This window comes from Oryctolagus cuniculus, chromosome 3 (assembly GCF_051225735.1).
Source record: "Oryctolagus cuniculus isolate XC-2025 breed Fujian yellow rabbit chromosome 3, ASM5122573v1, whole genome shotgun sequence".
Classification (NCBI taxonomy): domain Eukaryota; kingdom Metazoa; phylum Chordata; class Mammalia; order Lagomorpha; family Leporidae; genus Oryctolagus; species Oryctolagus cuniculus.
Window position 1 is genome coordinate 150,218,275 of NC_142869.1, and position 22,476 is coordinate 150,240,750.

The 22,476-nt window shown below is 39.6% G+C and overlaps 1 long non-coding RNA gene across 1 annotated transcript; it reads left to right on the forward strand.

Moving 5' to 3' along the window:
- The first annotated feature begins 2,796 nt into the window (after positions 1-2,796).
- On the forward strand, positions 2,797-16,541 carry LOC149127556 (uncharacterized). Its single transcript, XR_016231007.1, has 3 exons — positions 2,797-2,885; positions 14,968-15,177; positions 15,331-16,541. It is a non-coding gene; the product is annotated as an uncharacterized LOC149127556 (long non-coding RNA).
- Positions 16,542-22,476: the final 5,935 nt, after the last annotated feature.

The following is a 22,476-nucleotide window of genomic DNA, read 5'->3' on the forward strand; positions in this document are numbered from 1 at the left end:
TGATGAGATAGGTGGTCTTTGATCACATTTGCCTTTGTTTTTCTGTTCAGTCTTCTATGCAACTCTGAGGGCTTTGTCTTCCCTCTGCTCTCCTAGTTCTCACCTCTATTTCCTAAGCTTGTCCTGGCTGAGGCAAGTAAAATTTCATACTCTCTATTAACTGTCCTCTATGCTCTCTGGAGGCTGGTAGAGTGACCACACAAAATATCATCAAAATGGGACATTTTTGTCTATGGCAAATATTAGATGCAACAGAACTGTGGGATAGTTTTATGCAAAACCACAGCTATAGGGGCCAAACCTAGAATTTTCCTTTGTTTTACATTATCCATGCTTCTCCTCCTCTGCCCATTTTCAGGATCTGGCTTCTTTTTCAATGAGTACATACTTACATAGCTTTCAAAGTATAGTTCTTTCCATCTCTGCCACTGAGTTTTTGCCTTGACACTGACTTTCAAATTATCCCTAAGTTATCCTTTATAATTAGTGCCAGAATCCTGACCTGAACCTCAATCTGAGAGATCAACGTTTTGCCATAAACTTAATGGTCTCCCACTCTACAATAGAGATTTATATTTAGGGGCTGGAATTGTAGCACAGGGGGTTAAGCCACTGCTTGCTATGCCAGCATCCCAAATCAGAGTGCAAGTTCAAGTTCCAGCTGATTTGCTTCTGATCCAGCTCCCTGTTAATGTGCCTGGAAAGGTAGTGAAAATTCTCAAGTACTCGGGCCCCTGCCATCCATGTGGGAGACTCAGACAGAGTTCCAGGCTCCTGGCTTCAGCCTAGTGGGGATCCGGCTATTGCAGCCATTTGGGGGAATGAATGAACTTAAGTTTCTTTAAAAATGGCATTTTGTATTTATACTCTCTCTCAAAGGTGGAGGCCTTTCCACAGTCCATCCCGGCTCCCCAACATTGTAAATGCTGCTTTCTTTTTGGTTAATCACCTGCCAGAGGCTTGGACCACTACACATCCCAATTTTCTGTTACTATCCTCCATAAACCTGCTGACAATCTGCTGTCTTGTCTAGGGCCCATAATTCTGTCTTTTTAGTGTTGGCACACACTTTTATTTTTCTGGATCCTTGAAACATTTGTAACTCTCTCTATTTCTGCTGCCAGGGAGCTGTTTCAGGTAGCTGTTTCCTTAATTCTTGCCCTTCATTTTGGGTAATTTATCTCAAATCTTTCTTTACTCCATTTACAGCCCATATAGCCTTGAGAGGACCATCATTCTGTTCTCTAAGGGTCAAGTTTTACTAACCATCTCCTACGTTCACATTTTTGTAGACATATTTGAAATATGAAGATAAGTATAGACTCACTCATGGTAGGGATCCATTATAAGAGATCCAAAGGAGAATTCATGACAACTATATCATTCCAGCTAAAAGATACGAGAAACAAAGGGAACATGCTGAAGAAGATTGGAAGATGATTTTATATAGGCACCTTAGCAGTTACATTTCACTATTGGTACCTAATATAAATCAATTCTGAAAACTTTAGTGAAATTGGAACTTGTTGGAATGACATTGGAAGACTATTTAGAGTAGAAGAAGGAGCTGTCTACCTCCTAGGGTCCTGGAAACTTCAGCTGCTGAATGTGTTTGAAACTGACAGCTCTCAGCCAGGTCTCTCTCTGTCAATTGAACCTGAATAAAGAGAGCTGCCTTTCCAAGGATGTGGCCTTGATTAAGGGCATATCATGGTCTAACACCCTAAGCCATATTCAATTTCCATTCCTCGATGGGGAAATCTTTCTTTTCCACTTTGCCCCCTCACCTCAATTTGGGACATCTTTGTAGGGGCATTCTAGCTCCAGTGCTCCTACATGATTGGCTGTGGATTGCTACTACACTGCGAGCCAATCTCTCCTTCTTCCCATTCTGCTTAACTTTATTCCTTTTCAGGCAGGTGTTGATCCAAAGAACAATCATGTAGAGGATAGCACTGATTTACAGATTTCCTAGAAAAACTCTCTTTACCTCTAGTGACACTTGAATGTCTGACTTTGACTCTTGGCTAAGGCAAGGGCAACAGGATTTATCATGTGCTGTTAAACGTCTGAAACTTCCCTGACAACCCCCAGAGTCAGTGCTTTTTTTTAATGATGATTTGCAAATAGTTTAACAGGTTAAGCAGCCTGGTTTGACAGCATGACCAGAGAAACATAAAAATTTTATTGTAGCTTCTGCTTTGAGTTCTCCCAAAGCCAAGATATCTCACATAGATCTTGGTGCAATCCAGATATGAAACATGGTCCTTGTGCATATAAGGGCCTGGGGAGTTAGCATCTGGATATCTTTCTGCTTCCAATGCTTGCCTGAGCTTGCTTTCTTTTATGGCACTGCATTCTTTGCCTTTAAAATAAAAGTCTCACTGAGTGTGCTCGGAGATGTCTCTAAGTCCTTGAAGTATATGTACATGGAAAATCTTTGCAATTCTTCAATAAACTTCCCACATGCATATCTTGGTCTCAAAGTCTATTTCCTGGGGGAACCTTGACCTATGAAAATAATGAATTCTTAAAAAGTGTAGTAATCGGATAAGCTCTAGAGTTTTCAACAGCAGGAAAGTGGAGATTGTCTATCTGGTGTCCTTTAACCTCTTTTTGACTTCTATGACTTTGCTATGAATTGAACTGTGTCCTCCAAAATTCATTTGTTGAAGCTCTAATCCCAGAATCTCAGTATGTGGCCTTACTTGGAAATAGGATAAGTGAAGTTATAATTAATTTAAGATAAGGATTAAGGTGGTTCCCTCATCCAATGTGACCATTGTTCTTATGTACAGGGGAAATTTGAAGATGAAACTGAGATCAGAGTGATGGAGCAGAAGCTAAGGAACAATGAAGATTGACAGCAAACCATCAAAAGCTAGGTGAGAAGCTATGAATAGATTTCTCTCTCATAGCCCTCAGAGGGAGCCGAGTCTGACATCACCTTGATCCCAGAACTCCCAGCCTTCAGAATTGTGAGACAACGAATTTCTATTGGTGAAGCCACCCAGTTTGTGGTGCTTTGTCATGGCAGCCCTAGCAAAGTCTTTGCTTAAGATTCACACCTCCAAGAACCTAATTCTGATTTTTATGCTGATCAAACAAACAAAAAATGACTACCACAGGAAACAAGGTAGCAAAGAAGGTAAGAAACAATCTGAAACAAAGGTGATGGATAAAAATGACTTTTGTGTATTTGGCTTCATAGTAGTGATGAAAATTCTGTGTGGCGATATCAAGAGGGAATTAAAAATTTAGCTTTAAAGTTTCAGAGACAGGCTGGTATTAGGCATATACATAGAATAATTTTTACATTATAGAGAAAATTTTGAAGAAATTGAACTGTTTATCAGGAGCAAGAGTGAGTCCAATGAGGACTTACAGGTTGCATCATAGCAGAGATGTGATGGTTTCTGTGGTTAGGGCTGGAGGAGTTGATGAGAAGCAAATTGCTGGCTGGTAGCTAATATTTTCAGGCCAACCAAAAAAGAGGAATTTACTCAATGAAGTTTGGGTGTCAAGTTTTATAGCAAGCAATAATGTGGTCTCCAAGAACTTGGACACATAGCCAAAAGCATATTGTAGAAAGAAAATCTTCAGAGAAGTCATATTAAAATCTGGTTGGTATAGGAAATTCACTGAGAAAAAGAACACTCTTTTCAACAAATGTTCTGTGACAGTTGGATGGCTACATGCAAAGGAACGAAGTTGGACTAGTCACACAGTATATAAGAAGTAATTAAGAGAGAAACTTAGTATACTCTTAGGAGGAAATATAGACATAAATCTTCATGATCTTGGATTAAGCAATAGTTTCTCAGATATGACATAAAAAAGCAACAACAAACAAATTGATAACTAAGAAAATAACAAAGGTTTTATAGTTTAAAGGACATCATCAATTCACAACTACAGTTTGCAACTACAATTCGCAGAATTAAAATAAGGACAAAGAGTTGACTAGGTATTTTCCCAGAGAAGAGAGAAGAGATATAAATGACCAATAGGCACATGAAAAGATGCTCACATAATTAGCCATCATGGATATGCAAATGAAATCCATATGAGTGGTCGGTTTGTGGTGCAGCAGTTAAGTCACTACCTGGGACACCCTCATCCTATATTGTTGACCTTGGTTAGTGACCTGGCTACTTTGCTTGGGATCCAGCTTCCTAATAATGTGCATACTGGAAGGCACAGATGATGGCTGAAGTACTCTGTCCCTGCCACCAATGTAGGAGACCCATATTGAGTTCCAAGGTCCTGGTTTCAGCCTGACCAGGCCATGGCTATTGCAGACATTAGGGGAGTAAATCAGTGGTTAAACAAGTGCTTTCTCTCCCTCTCTCTTGCTCTCTCTCTCTCTCTCTCTGCCTTTCAAATGAAAAAGAAAAGTAACTAAATAAAAAATCACAAAGAGATCATCACTCACACAAACTAGAAAGGTTATCATTTAAAAAGAAAGCTGGGGGTGGGATTTGGCCTAACAGTTTAAGATACCTATGATCCTACATTGGAATACCTGGGTTTGATACTTAACTCCAACCCTTAATTCCAGCTTCCTGTTAACAAGACCCTGGGAGGCAGCATTGATGGCATAAGTAGATGAGTTCCTGCCATGTAACTAGGTGATCTGGGTCGAGTTTACAGCTCCTGGCTTTGATCTGGGTCTGGCCTTGGGGCCATTGTATATTTGGGTAGCCACCTAGCAGATGGGAGCTCTCCTTCTCTATATCTGTCTGCCTCTCACATAAAATAAATATTTTTTCTAAAAATGTAGCAATAAGTTTTGATGAGGATGGAGAAAATTTGAAACTATTATAAACTGAAGAAGAGTATAATTGATTTGGAAAGAAGTCTGACATTCCTTAACAGATTTAACAGAGCTGCTATGCAACCCAGCAGTCCCACTCCTAGACCTGTTCTTGTGAGAAATTAAAATATATATTCACACAAAAACATGTACACAAATGTTTGCAGCAGCTTTACTCACAATAGCCAAAAAATGGAAAGAAGCCAAATATCCATCGACTGAAGAATGGATAAACAAGATGTAGCATAAGCTTGTTTGGTGATAAAAAGGAATGAAGTTCTGTCTTATGCTACAACATGTATGGCACTTCAAACAATAATGTAAATGAAAAAAAAATCAATGACAAATGACCACATATTGTATGATTCTCTATACTTATTATGAAATATTCAAAATAGAGAAATCTAAAGAGAAGGAAGAAGACTAGTGGTTGCTTAGGGATGATGAGGGTTGGGGATAAGATGGAAAATGGGAAATTATGATGAAGCAATGTGGGGTTTCTTTCTAGAGTGATTCAGTATTTTAAGATTAATTGTGGTGATGGTTGCACAACTTTGTTACACTAAGAATGCTTGAATTACATTCTTCAAGTGAGTGAACTGTATGATATATGAATTCTGTCTCAATACAGTTTTTAAAAATCCAAAGATAGAGTTACGAATGTAGACATGGAGTGTGAGTTTCAAGAGTAGGCACAGTTTTAGCCATGTGCAATATTAGGATCAAATAGATACAAGGGATTCCCATGTTGTTAATCAATGGGACAATGTGAGAAAGTATTCCCTGACTAGCAAGGATCCATAATTGGCTTAGTGAGGAGTCCCAATCAACATTAAATTATTTTATCTTTTTAAGTAAATGTCAGATCTTCTCTATTGAGTCCCTCCGTCTATTTTCTTTTCTTAATGACCTCTTAGCCATTGGTTATTAGAAGAGTTTAATTCTGGTGTTTAAGAACTGGTCGTTCATGTTCAATATTTAAATTGCACATTTGGTGTAAAGCTATTCTTTCCCACTGCCACCCGAAGAGCCTGTAGCTGTGCAGCGCAGGGGGCTGTTGTCAGCTTTTAAGACATTTTCCATCTCTCCCCTGTTCCACCATGTCTCTTCCATATTTGAGGCAGTAATGAAGAAACTTAAGAAGGCACAACTTTGCCTCACTTATGAGCAGATCCCTGGGTTCACATAGAAAGAAAACCATGGTCCTGCTGTTAACACTCTGATGAGGACTTGACTTGAAGAAATGTTTTAGTTATTCCTTGCCTTATTTACTCCTTTTCTGTTATCTTTCTGAAAACTGGTACAGGATTGCTTTCTTTTTCCAAAATGTCGCAACTTCCTTCTGCTGCTAGTGAACCTTGAACATTATTACTTAAGCTATTTTGCCCAAGTCTTTTGGAAGAATGTTTAATTTAAGCAATCTCTACTCTGGCCCCAATCCTATGAGTTACTCATCAGCTTTTAGTAATTACAAGTTGCTTATTTTAACAATTGATTGGAGGACTTTGTACTCACAGAGTCCTATACCTGCGGAGTTGACTTTTCCTGCTTCTGATATTATTTTCATACAAGAAGTGTGGGGTCTAAATTGTTAAACACATCAGCAGATATTGTCATTGACTACCCATGCTCTACTCTTCCTCTTTCTTATTTCTCTGCTACATTTCATGCTATTCATTGCTTTTTCAAACATAGGTTGCCACTGAAACTCTCTGTTCAAATCCAGTGCAATCATTGGCAGCTAGACACAGCATACTTGTACCTCATCACTCATTGTCTTTCTACCTTCTTTTGATATAAATCATACTACTTAGGTGGTGCCATGCTGAACACAAAGGGATGTTAAGTACTAAATAGTTGACTTCTGCCTTTCCCAAACACTACCATATTCACTGGTGACTTGGGCAACAGTGGGACGGTATTTCTATGCTCATCAACTTATCAAAGTTGGTGGTATCTTTTTTGACACCACAAAAAATGACACTGATTGTACAGAGACCTTGGATGGCTCACATTTTTTCAAGAAAATAAATGGCCCTGGATTGTGGAAATAATCATATTACTGACACTTAAGCCATCCCTCACCATTCCAGGGTAAAAATAATTTAGGTTAACATTTATTATGTTGATTAAGAATCTTGTGATAGGGGCCAACACTGTGGCCAGAGGATAAAGCATCCACCTGAGGAGCTAGCATCCCATACATACTACACAAGTTTGAACCCTGGCTGCTCCACTTCCAATCCAGCTCCCTGCTAATGTGCCTAGGAAAGCAGCATAAGATGACCCAAGTTCTTAGGTCGCTGCATCTGCCTGGGAGGACTGGAAGAAGCTCCTGAATCCTGGCTTTGGGTCATCCCAGCTCCAGCTGTTGCATCCATTTGGAGAGTAAACAAGTGGATGAAAGTTCTCTCTCTGTCACTGTCTCTCTCTCTGTCTCTCTCTCTGTCTCTCTCTCCCTCTCCCTCTCCTCTCCCATCCCCTGTAACTCTGCCTTTCAAATTAATAGATATATCATTTTTAAATGATATTTTGTGGAAAATGGGGAGAGAGGAACCAAGCATTTGCCACTTTTTCATTCCAACTCCACAGGGTGCAACAATTCAACCTATGAGCTGTTCAAGAATGAGAAATTCTCACTTCACTTTATATCCTTTTCAAGTAGATACTTTTGGACCCACAGCTGCTAACATTGCCAGATGCCAAGCAACATAGACTTCTAGACAACTCTCAGATCTACAAGGAAAAGTAAGAACCGCAAATGGGTAGGGGTGATTCAGCACCACTTGACCTCAGAATTAGAAGTGTGACATTTACTTCTCCTTAGCCAAGGAAGGCCCATTGCACACAAGAAAAAAAATGGAAAAATTATTTGAGTTCTTTCTAATTCTTGGCAAAAAAAAATATCTATTCATTCTTGAGTTTACATGACCATCACATATATAACTTGAAGGAGAAATTGAATCTCCTTTCTATAGTATGTATTTTTTTTTAACCAGTGAAAAACTAGGAGAATGACTACTTAGAGAAATTACGTAAAGGCATGAGATACATGGAGCCTTTGAAATCGAGTCCCGCCCTTAACTACTGAGTGTTTTCCAACTAACTGCCCTTTAACTGCATGAGGAGGGCATGCCTGCATACACTCTGGGGAGGGAAGATTAGGAGAGTCGGCACAATTACAGTAAGTCTGCTTTATTTTCCTAGACTTGAAGTCATAGCCTTTATCTTCCTTTAAGATAGAAGAAAATCTACTAACCTCACTTTATTCCCAACTCTGGCTCATCATGTGTGAATTTTTCCAATACATTTTTCATTTATCTTTTCTATTTTCTTTTTCCATATTTATTTTCTATCCTTTATGAGTATGCATGACTTTCATGTTTTCACACCAAAATAAGCTTATCTTAGAATTCTAGTTTCCATGAGTGTTTGAAGCACCCTGCTATCATAAGTATCAGAGAGCTCAGTTTTCTTACAATCCTCTCTCCCTAACAATCTTTTGCTTAAGACTTACAAATAGCTCTCTGCTGCCCAGCAAGTCAGTTTCAATCCCTTTAGCTTGATCCTTTATCTCTCAATGATACCATTATCAACTAACACCTCTCTCCACTCCTGTGTCTTGAGCTTATTCCTCACACATCTCCCTACCTTCCTACTTCCTCCTCATGCCTCATGCCTCCTAGTCTCCCATCAGAGTATCCTTCCTACCCCTCAGCTCCAACCTGCAGCTTTCCTCAATAATGGTAAACCAGTGTTCCTGATGCCCCAGAATTTCTGAGATGTCCCTCATTCCTTCACCCCATTAGGAATCAGGGCTCTGTTTATATTACCAGTATGGGATTTGGGAAGACTTACTTTCCTTAATTTGTATTATGAAAGCAAAAATTGTTGGTTTTGTTCTTTGCACACACACACACACACACACACACACATACACACAGGCACACCTGCAACATTGAAAATACATTTTTTACTTTTCACTTTTATTTTTTTAAGATTTTTATTTATTTATTTACAGGTAGAATCACAGCCAGTGAGAGAGAGACAGAGAAAAAGGTCTTCCTTCCATTGGTTCACTCCCCAATATGGCCACAACGGACGGAGCTGCACTGATCTGAATCCAGGATCCAGGTGTTTTTTCCTGGTCTCCCTCGTGGGTGCAGGGCCCAAGCACCTGGGCCATCCTCCACTGCTTTTCCACAGCAGAGAGCTGGACTGAAAGAGGAGCAGCCGGGACTAGAACAAGTGCCCATATGGGATGCCAGTACCGCAGGTGGAGGATTAACCTAGTGCGCCATGGTGCTGGCCCCGTTTTCACTTTTAAATAACTCATATTTTCCCTTACCGGAAAAATCAGACCTGATTAAGTCCTAAATTCCTCACAGTCCACATAATTTTAGCTTTCCTTAACATCATCTTCAGTCTCCCTTCTTTGAACATGTATGTCACTTTTAAGTAACACATGTCCATTTATTTCTCATATTTTGCGCTTTTTTCTCTATTATTCAATGAAATGCATGACCTTCTTGAGAACAGCAGCCCTCCTGTTTCTATTTCTGTCCAGTCTAGTGCCAGACATAGGAAAAATGCTTACATTTCTGTTATCCATTATCCTCCCCAAGAAGTAGAATTTTCTGCCATTTTGACACATGTATCTGTCTAAACTATGACTGCTCATCAACGTTTGTAAAAACCAAACACATTGATAATCCATGTATTTTATAGAAGGAAAATTACAGTCTCTAAGCTCTGGGCAAATTTCATACACATGCAAAAATACTCAAAAACATAACTGCAGGGATAATGAACTGCATATTTCTGAGTTGAATGAGGTTTTCAAGGTAATCACTACCATATATTTAGTGACAATTCTTCTGAATGCCTAACAGTTTCTGGGAATCCGTGGATGGTTTACTCATTAAGCTGTTGCTTACAATCTATCCCAACTTGTTTTTCCAACACTAATTTATCCCTTCACAAATTATCCCTTGTTCAGGAAAAAAAAAAGTGTATGAGTAACACTTTCCATCCATCTTGCCAAACCTGTTAAGAAACATTCCACTTATTCTTCCAAAGCTAATGTTTACCTTTTCCAGTAGACATGACTTTCATGTGAAGTCTGATATTTTAGAAGTTTTCATTTGCTAATTTAGAAGCAATATTTTGCCTAGGTTATATAGGTATTCACCACCATTATTTTTACTGAATCCTGTATCAAATTTGATTAAGAAACAAATCACTGGAATACACTAGTGAGAAGTAAATCACAACTATTTTAACATGCACCTGTAGTAGCCTGAATTTGTACAGATATGTGGAAAATCCTACAATGCTGGAAGATTGCCACTTTAATTTAAAAATAAAACAAGTTTGCTTCCAAATGAATTTTAATAATATATTCCAAAATGATACTCTCTTATCCTTGGCTTTAAAGCATTCAAAGAAGTACAAAAGCTTTCTGGAATTTTATTTATTTAAATGAGTTTTGAAATATATTACTCAATAGTGGCTTTTGTTCTTCTTTTAGAGAAAAAAAGAATAAACATGTGACTTCATTTCTTAATAATTTGAGCACATGTACTACACATTTACTTATTCTTTCATAGAGAACCAAGCCGATTTTGTGCATATGTAATAAATGATCTTTAAAGATAATGAATGTTTTTATGCATTTTTATGATTTATATTATTGGCTCACCAACTATTCCCAGGGAAAATGAGGTGGAATACTTCCAAATATGCCCTTCTCACCTTCCTCCTCACACCTCTCTTTCCTGCCAAAATCTTGTTTTCACAGTTGTATTTTGTTACTGATGCTCTCTCTGTGTGGTCCTTTTCTAATAAGGAAATAGAAACAGAGAAACACCCTGATTGATTTTCTCTTTTACCGTAATCCTGGTCTTTTGGGAATTTGCAGGCCAGCAGTTTGCTGGCAGTCTCCCCTCTTCCATTCTTCCTCAGGTGGTTATTGGATGGGGAGAGCGCATTGTGTCTCCTGGCTGGGGGTGGAACAGCTGTTGACCATAGTCCTTTTCTCTAGTTTCATCTATACCTGCAGTTACACCACTGCTGCTGAATGGTCACAAAAGTCAAACAATGTGATCGTTTTTACAAATTAAACTGGAGTTTAACTAAAAAGTCAAGTTACGGCTTTGACTGGCGGGGTGAAATACTGATTGGTATAAGGATGGCCTAAATTGTTTGCTGAAAAATTTAGAGCCGTGTCATGCTTGATATGCATCCTAGAAAACACTGAAACCCAATGCCACAAGGCTCCACTATTGCAGAAACAGAAGGTTAAGTGGACATTCCCGCATTTAATTTATTACTCAGATATAGTTTATGAGTGAAGGTTTAAATGGAGTATTTCCAAAATATTAGTATATTGAACTAGATTCAAATTAAAAAAATTTCTTTTAAAAGAGCAGATTCAGAAGACATACAAACCCCAGATTTGTAATTGAGCTAGAATTTGGCTGGTAACAGAGACAGCAAAAATCAGTTGACCTTCACTGAATGCAGCATGCATGGCACTGAGAAATTAGTTGTCATTAACTTCTTCAGACTTTACAAGGATTCCGTGACTGGACTAGGACTGCCATACAAATTACCACAAGCGTGGGGGCTCAAAACGACAGAGAACCTATTCTCTCACAGTTCTGCAGGCTGAATGTCCAAAACCTGGCACAGATGTGCTACTTCTGAAGGGTCTCAGGTGGAATCCATTGTTTGCTGCCTCCACCTTTTGGTGGCTATTGGTATTCCTTGACTTGTACTATATCTGTCCAATCACTGTCTGCATGGTCACACTGCCACCTCCTCTTCTTTGGTTTATCTTTTATAACAACACTTGTCATTGGACTTAGCTCCTCCCTCCAGATATTACAGAATGATTTCTTCATTTAAAGGTCTTTAGCCTAATTACCCTTGCAAAGACCCCGTTCTCAATTAAAGTAAATACAGGTTCTCAGGATTAGGACACACTCCACAGGGATCATCATTCAATTCACTGCAGGTAGGTGTGAATAGGATTTCCATTTTACAGACGAAGAAAATGGAGCACTACCCAACATTGTGGGGCTATGTGATAGGATCTTAATATTTTAGATACACGGTAATCTCTATTTAATGCTCATATTATTCATGAGGCACATACAATTGTTATTATTGACATTTTACAGAAAAGGAAACCAGGACTGAGCAAACTTAATTTGCCTATAAAAACAACCCCTTCCAAAAGAGGAATTATTTAACAAAATAAATGATAAAATGAAATATGCAGTATGTCAGATAGCTTTAAAGGCTATTGATCAGCTGGCATGTGGCATAGAAGATGAAGCTTCATTCTGAAATTCCTGCATCCCATACGGGCACTAGTTCAAGTCCCTGCTACTCCACTTCTGATCCAGCTCCCTGCTAATGACCTGGAAAAAGCAGCAGACAGTGGCCCAAGTGCTTGCCACAGCAAACCTAGAAGTTGTTCTTGGGCTCCTGGTTTCCACTTGGCTTAGCCCTGGTTGTTGGGGCTACTTGGGGAGTGAACTAGGGAACTGAACTTCGCTCTCATTCCCTCTCCATCTGTAACTCTGACTTGCAAGTAAACAAACAAATAAATAAATCTATTTTAAAAAGAGCTATTGATAAAAAATAAATGAGTGAAGGGGAATAGAGGACACTATGAGTGCATTATATTTTTACAAAGGTAGTGATTGGAGGAGATCCAAGAAGGAAGAATGTGAGAAAATGAGCCAAGTGGGTACCTGCGAGAAGAGTATTCCAGATAGAAAGAACAGGAGATGCCAAGCTCATGGAGCATGTTTTGTAACTCTAGTGGAGTCTTAGCAGTGGTATCTGTGTGAATGAGTGTATAATGATGGGAAGTAGTGACTTTTCATTTAGCAAGGCTAGGTGTGAGGCACCTAAAGAAAGACTCACATATAAATAGAGTAACACATATGGCTCTAGATCGGGAGCAAGATCTATATAGGAGAAAAAAAATTTAGAAGTCGTTATCAAGTCCAGGCTCCAAATCCAGTGCTCATTCCTCCATACCAGAAGGAAGCAATTTAAATAAATGACACTTCTGTGTGACAAGTGCCAATTTGTACCATGTTGACAATTGCATTATAGAAAGTAAGATTTCATTTTTAGACTTATCCTGACATTGGCACACTCAATGAATTTCATAAAATGAAACCACATGCTCACAGAACCATAAAATAAGCTCACATAGGGTTTTCCCTTACATTTTAAAATCATGGACTCAGATATGGGTTGTATTCATCATCTAAAGGCCATTTATTCAGTATCATAATATTGTGTTTGATGTTAGCCTAGTAGTTATGCTGTGACAAAGGGAACAGGCCTAATATCCAGAGTGTCTGGTTCAGAACTCAGTGGAGCTCCAGAAAGTATACTAGATGGATCCTCACAGCCTAATCCTCTCTGCAACTGGAAGAGGATGATTTTTATTCCACTACTATTTTCATATCTAATGAAATACGAACTTCCTAAGAATAAGAACAAAAACCACTTTAATTTATTTGTTTATTCTTGACAGTTATAACTGTTGGGCTATATCTGACAAACTTTCAGTGCAAACAAAACCAAGTTGCTGCATTGCAAACAAGCCCAAGTGGCACATCACGCAGTTTCCTGCCAGTCATTGAAAGGAGACATCGCTACAGAGAAATTCCTACAGAGAAATTCCTACTGGGTTCTATATCTTGTATATGTTTCAGGAAGAATTACATTCATGGCTGTCGCTCCCAGTCTTCGTGGAGGAACGACACAGGACCCTGCGTTGTTCTTTTGTCTGCTCGGCCCTTCCCGGGTTTGCTGCTGGTTCTTCCCGGGTTGGCTGCTGGTCCTTCCACCTCCATGGAAGGGCAGTTCCCCCTGCCACATTCCCCACTTCCGCGGGGGAGCGGCACACCGCCGGCCGGCTCTCCTGGGGGCTGCACAGGTGTTCCCCTTAGATGTTCCTGGTGCATGCCGTCTCTCTCCTCCTTTATAGTCCTCCTCCGCCAATCCTAACTCGGCTGCCCACACGCCGAGTACGCTGCTCTCCTCCAATCAGGAGCAGGTCCCACAGTTTATTGGTTGAACTGGAGGCAGCTGTGTAGAAGCTGTTTCCCTTCTCAGCGCCATATTGTGGGAAAGCAGATGCATAGAATAAGTCTTAATTCCAGTAACTTAGTCTAGTCCGAGTTGCTCCCCACAATGGCGAGCTAATGGTCACTTCAGAATCTTCTCAATTCTTAAGATAGCTTGATTTGCCCTTCTTTGCTGCAGGAGGAGGTTGGGGAGGGGAGGAAGAGTAAGTAGATTTCTAGGCAATGTCGGTTAAATGGGTGGGAGTACTGTATTGTCAGCAAAGACTAAAGTCTACCTGAGCAAGAGATTTGCTAAGCCTGTCCTGGATAATGGGCAAAACCAAAATCTTAGCTTCAAAAAGACTAGACTTGGGTGGGGTGTGCAGTGGGGTGGGAAAAGGACAGGTGCAACAATGGGCAGGCAGCTAAGAGTTTGGATTCTGGGAGAGGAGACAGAGCATCAGCAGGTGCAGATATGTAAAAGGTTGTCAAAGTTGGACCTAAACAATATGTAGATAGCAGCTGTCACACCTGATTTGCTATTAGGCAATATGGTGCTTACATTGGCCGTGAAAGGTTTGTTAATAAATGTTATCGATTAATTTGTAAGACACATGGGTATAGTTACGGTCTTTTCTATAGACTACATACCACATGTTTCTTCTTCTCCTTCTCCTCTTCCTCCTCCTCCTGCTTCTGTTTTCTCCTTTTTGCTTTCTCCTTTCTTCGTCTCAGTCTCCTTCGCCTTTTCCTTCTTCTCTCTGCTTCCTGTGAAGCTCTGGCTGTTGCAGCCATCTAGGGAGTGAACCAACAGATGGAAGACTTCTTTCTCTCTTCCTCTTTGTAACTCTGCCTTTCAAACACATAAATAAATCTTAAAAAAAAAAAAGCAGTTGTGAAAGTAAACCTTATTCTTAGGTCTGTGACACAAACAGTGATGTGCTTTACTGACTGTCAAGTTAAATCACTGTGCTACAACTTTCTGGTAAACATCACTACAATGTGAATTTAAAGAGATATCACCTCTTTTTTTTTTTTTTTTTATTTGGCTAGAAGATGGTAATCACCTGGTACCCAAAGGACAAAGTAAAACAGGGGAACAAATGCCTCTTCCCTCTACAAATAACTGCAAAAATGTGGATCTGCCAGGATTCCAGAAGACAGAGGACATTCTGCTTCTAAGGAAGGGCTATCTCTCTGACTGTGCTGTGTGCATCTTCTCATGGGGTGCAAGATATTTAGCAACTGCCACATTATTTATAGGTATGAATTACACAAATTAATCTCATAAATAATTCATTTTGGGAATTGTGAATTAGAAGTGCACTGCAGTAAAGTAAAAAGTCTATTTTTATAAACTGATATCAATTGCCATTGTGAGTTAGATGACAGTATTTTTTCTAACCATATTTTTAGAACACTGCCTGTGGCTTTGAAGGTTTGGGATCAAGATTGTGCAGAGTGAGGTGAAGAACACAAGTACTGAGGTAATCCATTGGAGGACTCCACCACTTTACAGAGAATTGAGGTAAATTAGTTGGGATTTCTGGTGTGAATTATCCAGATAATTATTTCAATTTTGCAATTCACTTTGGGTATATACATAAGCAAAAGCTTTTAGTGTGAAATTTAAAAATTTTTTTTTCTTAATGAGAGCTCTAATAAATACCAACTCATGTGATAAACTAGCTTGATAAACAAGACAGTAGCTCTTGTGCTAAGAGAATGTTGAGTTGTCAAACTAATTCACCAATCAAAGAACAAGAGTCTCACTAAGCTACCCCATAATTCATTTTAAAAACTTGAAACAGAAGCAAAAATCTGACTTCCTCGCAGTAAGACATAAGAATGTCACTGTGGACCTATGAGAAAGACAGTCGCAAGTTTGTTTGCTAGTAGACTCCTAGGGAGCTGAACACAAAAATCCAATAAATAATTAGCTCTCCTGTGACAGGCTTCTGAATTACTGTGATACATTAATTGGACAAAATTAGCATGAATTAAGGCAAATAAGTATAACATGTAATTTATTACTTACTAAGCATGGTGCTGCAGTGGAAGCTTCGGATTTCCCTTAAGATTGCTTTAACAGCTATAATGCATTCCTTAATTTACTCTGTGGAAAATCAATTTTTTCAGAGTTCATTAAGCACCAATATGTTACAATGCAACTCTCTGGAGCATAGAGCCTCAATACATTATGCAAATCCATGCCAGTGTGGTACCAATATGTAAATAGCAGTAATATTATTGTCAGCCTCCTATTGATAACTCTGACCAGAATTAGAACATCTAGAACTTCTTTAATCTGTTGACTTATTTTGTGTGTGTTAAGGTTGTTTTCATGCTGCCCTTTGCTAAATAAAAAGGCCATTTTTTGGTAAGGGATAACGAAGTTTGTCAATGGCTGGAAGCTGTGTCACTTCTGTTTAATTTCATCTCTTTTTGTCTATACTAAGCAATCAATCAACAAGTGTTTTCTAAGTATACATTATGAATCCTCAGTGAGAAAGAACATGGATCTTTTATTCACTAATTTGTATCAAATATATATATCAAACACTTTTTCACCACCTCCATTTATGTCCTCTGAGCCAGAGAAATCATCTAAGACATCAAAGCCAGAAATTCACAGAAATATATCCCAGTTACTCATTTCTTTTTTTTTTTTTTTTTTTTTTTTTTATTTTTTGACAGGCAGAGTGGACAGTGAGAGAGAGAGACAGAGAGAAAGGTCTTCCTTTGCCGTTGGTTCACCCTCCAATGGCCGCCGCGGCCGGCGCACCGCGCTGATCCGATGGCAGGAGCCAGGAGCCAGGTGCTTTTCCTGGTCTCCCATGGGGTGCAGGGCCCAAGCACCTGGGCCATCCTCCACTGCACTCCCTGGCCACAGCAGAGGGCTGGCCTGGAAGAGGGGCAACCGGGACAGAATCCGGCGCCCCGACCGGGACTAGAACCCGGTGTGCCGGCGCCGCTAGGCGGAGGATTAGCCTACTGAGCCGCGGCGCCGGCCCCAGTTACTCATTTCAATTGGCATTGGTCTGCATCAGTCACAGTAGCAACAAAATGAAATACATGATATGATAGCAAATGATTTTGTAAAAAGCAAGATGTTAGTGAAGAATGCAATCCAAAGCAATTTGATTGACTCTTACATTTTGTAGAATGATGACTATTAAAAAATCTACAACATCTAAGGTTTAAAAGTTGATAATTTTGGTGTCTCAATAAATTGCATTTATATAATTCTTTCTGGTTTTTTCCTCAGATTGTTCCTTTTCATTTCTAATTAATTTCTCCATCATTTATTTCCTTGGATTATTATAGCTTTAAAAATCAACTTAGTCCCAGTGTTCAGTAACTGAGTGCTGTGGACTGGATTGTTTCGCACGTACCTCTTCTGATAAACTCAAATGTTGAAGTCCTAACTCCCCATTTGATGGTATTTGGGATCAGATCCTTTGGGAGGTAACTAGATACAGGAAAGCGGAGCCCTCATGCTGGGATTAGTGCCCTTGTGAAAACAGACACTAAAGAGAGAACTTTCTCATCCTCTATGTCTCTACCCTGTGAGCATACAAAGAAAAGGCAGTCCTTAGTAGGCCAACAAGAAGCTCCTTAATAGAATTCAGCTATGCTGGCACCTTTTCTCAGACTTTCAATATCCAGAGCTGTTAGAAATTTATATTATTTAAGCCATTGAGTCCATAGTATTTTGTTAAAGCAATCTATACTAGCCAAAAATAGGGTAATAATTGGACCAATATAAATGTGTCTAATTTGGTGGTCTAAATGTTTTGCACGGGCTGGCACTGTGGCTCACTAGGCTAATCCTCTGCCTGTGGCGCCGGCACTCCGGGTTCTAGTCCTGGTTGGGGTGCCGGTTCTGTCCCGATTGCTCCTCTTCCAGTCCAGCTCTCTGCTGTGGCCAGGGAAGGCAGTGGAGGATGGCCCAAGTGCACCTGCATGGGAGACCAGGAGGAAGCACCTGGCTCCTGGCTTCAGATCAACGCGGTGCACCAGCCTCAGTACACCAGCTGTAGTGGCCACTTGGGGGATGAACCAATGGAAGGAAGACCTTTCTCTCTGTCTCTCTCTCTCTCTCACTATCTCTGCCTGTCAAAAAATATTTTTTCTGTTCATTTTTAAGATATTAGGTAGAGTATCTTTATTTTGGCTGTAAAATATCACATGCATATAGAAAATCTTTACAGAGGGTAAAAGTGTAGGAGTTGTCTCTCACTGATTCATTGGTGTCCTGTAATGAACTTGCATTGATGTAAGAGCTAAATATTATTTCAACAAACAGAAACCATATAAAACCATATGAAGATTTTGAAAAAGATTTAATTATTGGAAAGCTAATAAAAGAAAGAGAAAGAGAGAGAGAGGAAGAGAGGAAGAGAGAACTGATTCTATCCACTGGTTCACTCCCCAAATGGCCACAACAACTGGGGCTCGACCAGGAGCCAGGAACTCCATCCAGGTCTTCCACATAGAGACTCAAGTGCACCATCATCCACTGCTTCCCAGACACATTAATGGGGATCTGGATGGGAAGCAGAGCAGCCAGGACTCAAACCAGCACTCCAAGATGGGATGCCAAATTTCAAACAGAGGCTTAATACACACCCCCACCATGTGGAATTTTTTCCAACTCAATCTATTTCTAATCCTTCCCATACTCCATTCATACCATTCCAGTCATACTGTCCTCTGTATGTACTCTGTATTTTCCTTCCAATGTGCACCATGCAAACTCCTTCACAAGGCCCCAAGTATCCTTTTTAAATGTGCAATTACTTTTTAAAAAATATATTTGAAACAAAGGCAGAGTCAGAGCAAGAGAGTGAGAGAGCAAGATCTTCTATCCACTGGTTCACTCCTCAAAGGCATGTGACAACCAGGGCTGGACCAGGTTGAAGCCAGGAGCCAGGAACTCCATCTGGGTCACTCATGTGAGGGATACGGATCCAGATATTTGGTTTATCATCTGCTGCTTCCTGGGATCTGTGTTAGCAGGAAGCTCAATTGGAAAGTGAAATAGTCAGGACTCCATCAGGCATTCGATACAGGAGGCAGGTGTTCTGAGCAGTGGTTTAACTTGCTGTAGTGTCTTAACCAGCAGATAGCCTGATTGCTGGCAGGCACCTTTCTCCATACCGTCACCTTCTGCCACTCAGGTAAACTGCCCAGGGGTGGCCCAGGCCCACCTGGAAAGCTACGTGACCTTTAAGCTGATTGGAGAGGCATATTGGCACCAGTGTCGGCTCTGTCTGGTGTTCCCTAGAGTTACTTACTTTCCTTCTCCCTGCCCTTTAAGAAGTACATGGATGTTGATAAATGGACATGTTCGCCAAAACTTGTCTCCAGTGCTCTTTGTGGGGAAGAACGCTGCCGCCCTGCTCTTCCCGCCGCAATACCACATGGCCCACCCCAAGAGTTTTAAAGGAAACCTTAGTGATCTGCCTTGCTCCTGCATCCTACCATTCTCACATCCCACTGTTTTTGGATCCTACAACACATGAACATTGTTTGACTCTCTTGATGCTGCCACCTTCACACTGGAGTGAGTAAGTTCTGAAATGACTGGGAAGAAATCAAATAAGGAGGCTAAGTGAGGGACTGGTGTTATGGTGTAAAGTGTTAAGCCTCCACCTACAAAGCCAGTTTCCTGTATTGGCCCTGGTTTGAGTTCCAGCTGCTCCAGTTCTAATCTAGCTCCCTGCTGATGTGACTGGGAAAACGGTGGAAGATGGCCCAGGTGCTTAGGTCCCCACACCCACGTGGGAGACTCAGGTGAAGTTTCTGGTTTTAGCCTGGAGTTTCAGCCATTTGGGGATTGAAGCAACCAATGGAAGCTCTCTCGTAACTCAGCCTTTCATATAAATAAAATACATTTTAAAAGAATAATAAAAAAGAGGCCAAGGGAAAGGTTTAATTGCATGACTTTGTTTCTCATGGGTACAAAGATTATGTGGGAATACCCTGACACCTTTAGAATATTTTGACCACACCTGGCTAAAGTCTGGCAGCAAGAGCACGTGAATATTTATTTTATATTGTAGATTTTGTGAATGTGTTTGATAAACATATGTGATGTTAAGGTCAACAAAGCGTGACTCATAAAATATTTATAGGACAGAAGGTTATGATATACTGTGTGAGATCTCTGATTTATAAGGAGTGGCTAGAAATGAATTTACTTGATAAAATAGAGCCTTTATCATTGCTGCAGCATATAAAATATGAACCCAATCTGTACTATAGAACTTAATGTGACTTTTATTGCAGGTGCTTTGGTTGTTTCTATTTGCTTTAATAGTTATTTTTAGGGTTCTTTGTAACATTCATTTTAAAAATTAATACTCTCAGATCAAATTAAAATTTATATGTTGGTAAATAACATATATCATGAAAAGATTATGTCGTGAATGAGAACATTTTCTGAATATAATAGCAATGGAATGTTTTTATGATTTGTCATCCAAGTAATGCTATTAGAAAAAGCTTTTAAAGGTAACTAATTTCTCAAACATTTTCCAAGCACAGTTTTTTCTTTTCTACTATATATGTATGTGTTTGAAAGCACTTTGAATCACTGAATCTTTGGGTATGAGATTAATAACCACTTTTACTGTTTGTGTACTTGTGTGTTTAATAATCCTAACTTTTTTGCATATCTCTTTTAATATGCTTTCACATCAATTATGAAACCCTGTGCTTTGGACAATCATGCAAATAAATAGTTTCCTAGTTAGGATCACTTCATAAGGCTATTTTTATATAATTACTAGCTGAATATTCTGAGTTCAAATCCTGTCTTACTTTCTAACTATACGGAAGATGTATCAGGATACCAAGGGTATATGGAGCACTTAGAATTACCAGCTAATGAGATATATAATGTTTATTCCATTTAATACTTCTTTTCCAGTTTTTTTAAAAGATGTATTTATTTATTTGAATGACAGAGTTAAAGAGAAAGAGAGAAATCTTCCATCCTTTGGTTCACTCCCTAAATGAGCATAAGCTGGGGCTGGGCCAGGCCAAAGGCAGCAACCAGGAGCTTCTTTCAGATCTCCCATGTGGGTGCAGGGGACCAAGTACTTGGGCCATTGTCCACTGCTTTCCCAGGTCATATGCAGAGAGCTGATTCAGAGGTAGAGCAGCTGGGATTCAAACTGGTACCCGTATGTGGTGCTGGTGTCACAGATGGCAGCTTGAACACTGCGCCACAACAATTTGTTTTTTCTTTATGAATTAGGAGAATGACACTTAAAGACATTAGGTAATTTGCCCAAGATTGCACAGCTTGTAAATGACAACGCTTATATTAGAACCCCAGCCTGTATGAACACAAATCCTGGTTTCAATCACAACTCCAGATTACATCTCTTTAAAGCATAATGATTAGGGATATTGTTCCCACAAAACAAACACTTTGCTGCCAATGATCTTGCCCACCTGAGATCTAAATTGCAAACTTTCCAGAGCACATGAAGAGCTTAATATTAATTTCTTTTCTTATACTCATCATGTCCCGTTATGTGAAGTTCTGCCACAGTGTCATAGTCTCTGACACTACTCAGTTAAACAGAAATCCTACAAAGAAAATATGGATGAAAGTGCTTTCCAGCTTCTCAGTCTTAATCTTATTGATGCCTCACACCCTCACTCCCTTGGGAATTTTTTTTTTTTTTTGGTTTTTAGTCAAACTTTTAATGACAAGATCATACAAGAACAGTTTCTCATTGCTGTACATTAAGACTTCAGGCTTCTTCATGGAAAGATCATAGTTGGTAAATTGCTCTTCTAAGCTCTGACCTGACTTTATTCAAATGCTCAAGGCATGTGAACTTAGTTGGTTCTAAATGAGGGAACTCCAATTCACATGCATTATCCCAAAGTGAAGTGAAAGAGAGAAGAGTTCTCAAACAAACTAAACAGAGAAGCCCAAGGAAGCATGCGTTGTGGGAAGACAATCAAAAATGGTAGATAAAGAGTAATGAAGATAGAGCCAAATATCAAGCCTGAATGGGAAGTAAGAAAAATATCAAGACTTGGGGAAAACTGTGAAGCAAAGGCCAGGGCAAACAATTTCAATTGAAAGTGACAGATGATACCTATACAGGCAATGAGCTGCTTGAGGAGAGAGAATGCTGAATTTAGAGTACTTAGTGTTTATAATGCTAGTAGGCATGCCAGACTTTGCCCAGGAAGAAGACACTATCTTTACTGGTTAATAAGTATGCATACTTTTTTTCATTGTGCAACAAGTATGCCTAGACAGGGACATCATCTCTATCTTCCAAGACTATTGGCTAAACAAACATCTTACAAAGATGGTCAAGAACAAAGGTAACCAGTGCCTCTACTCCCAGGATGGGCATAAACTTGAGGGACTGATAAAATTTTTATTCCAGCAGTGTCTGCACTATGTTTCTGTAGGATCTTCATACACCATTCCACTCGTAATGCTGATGGTGTCGTTGATTGTTCCAGCTAAACTTGGGAGCAACTGTTGTACCACCTTTTTAAGTTGGAGTACTTACATCCTAA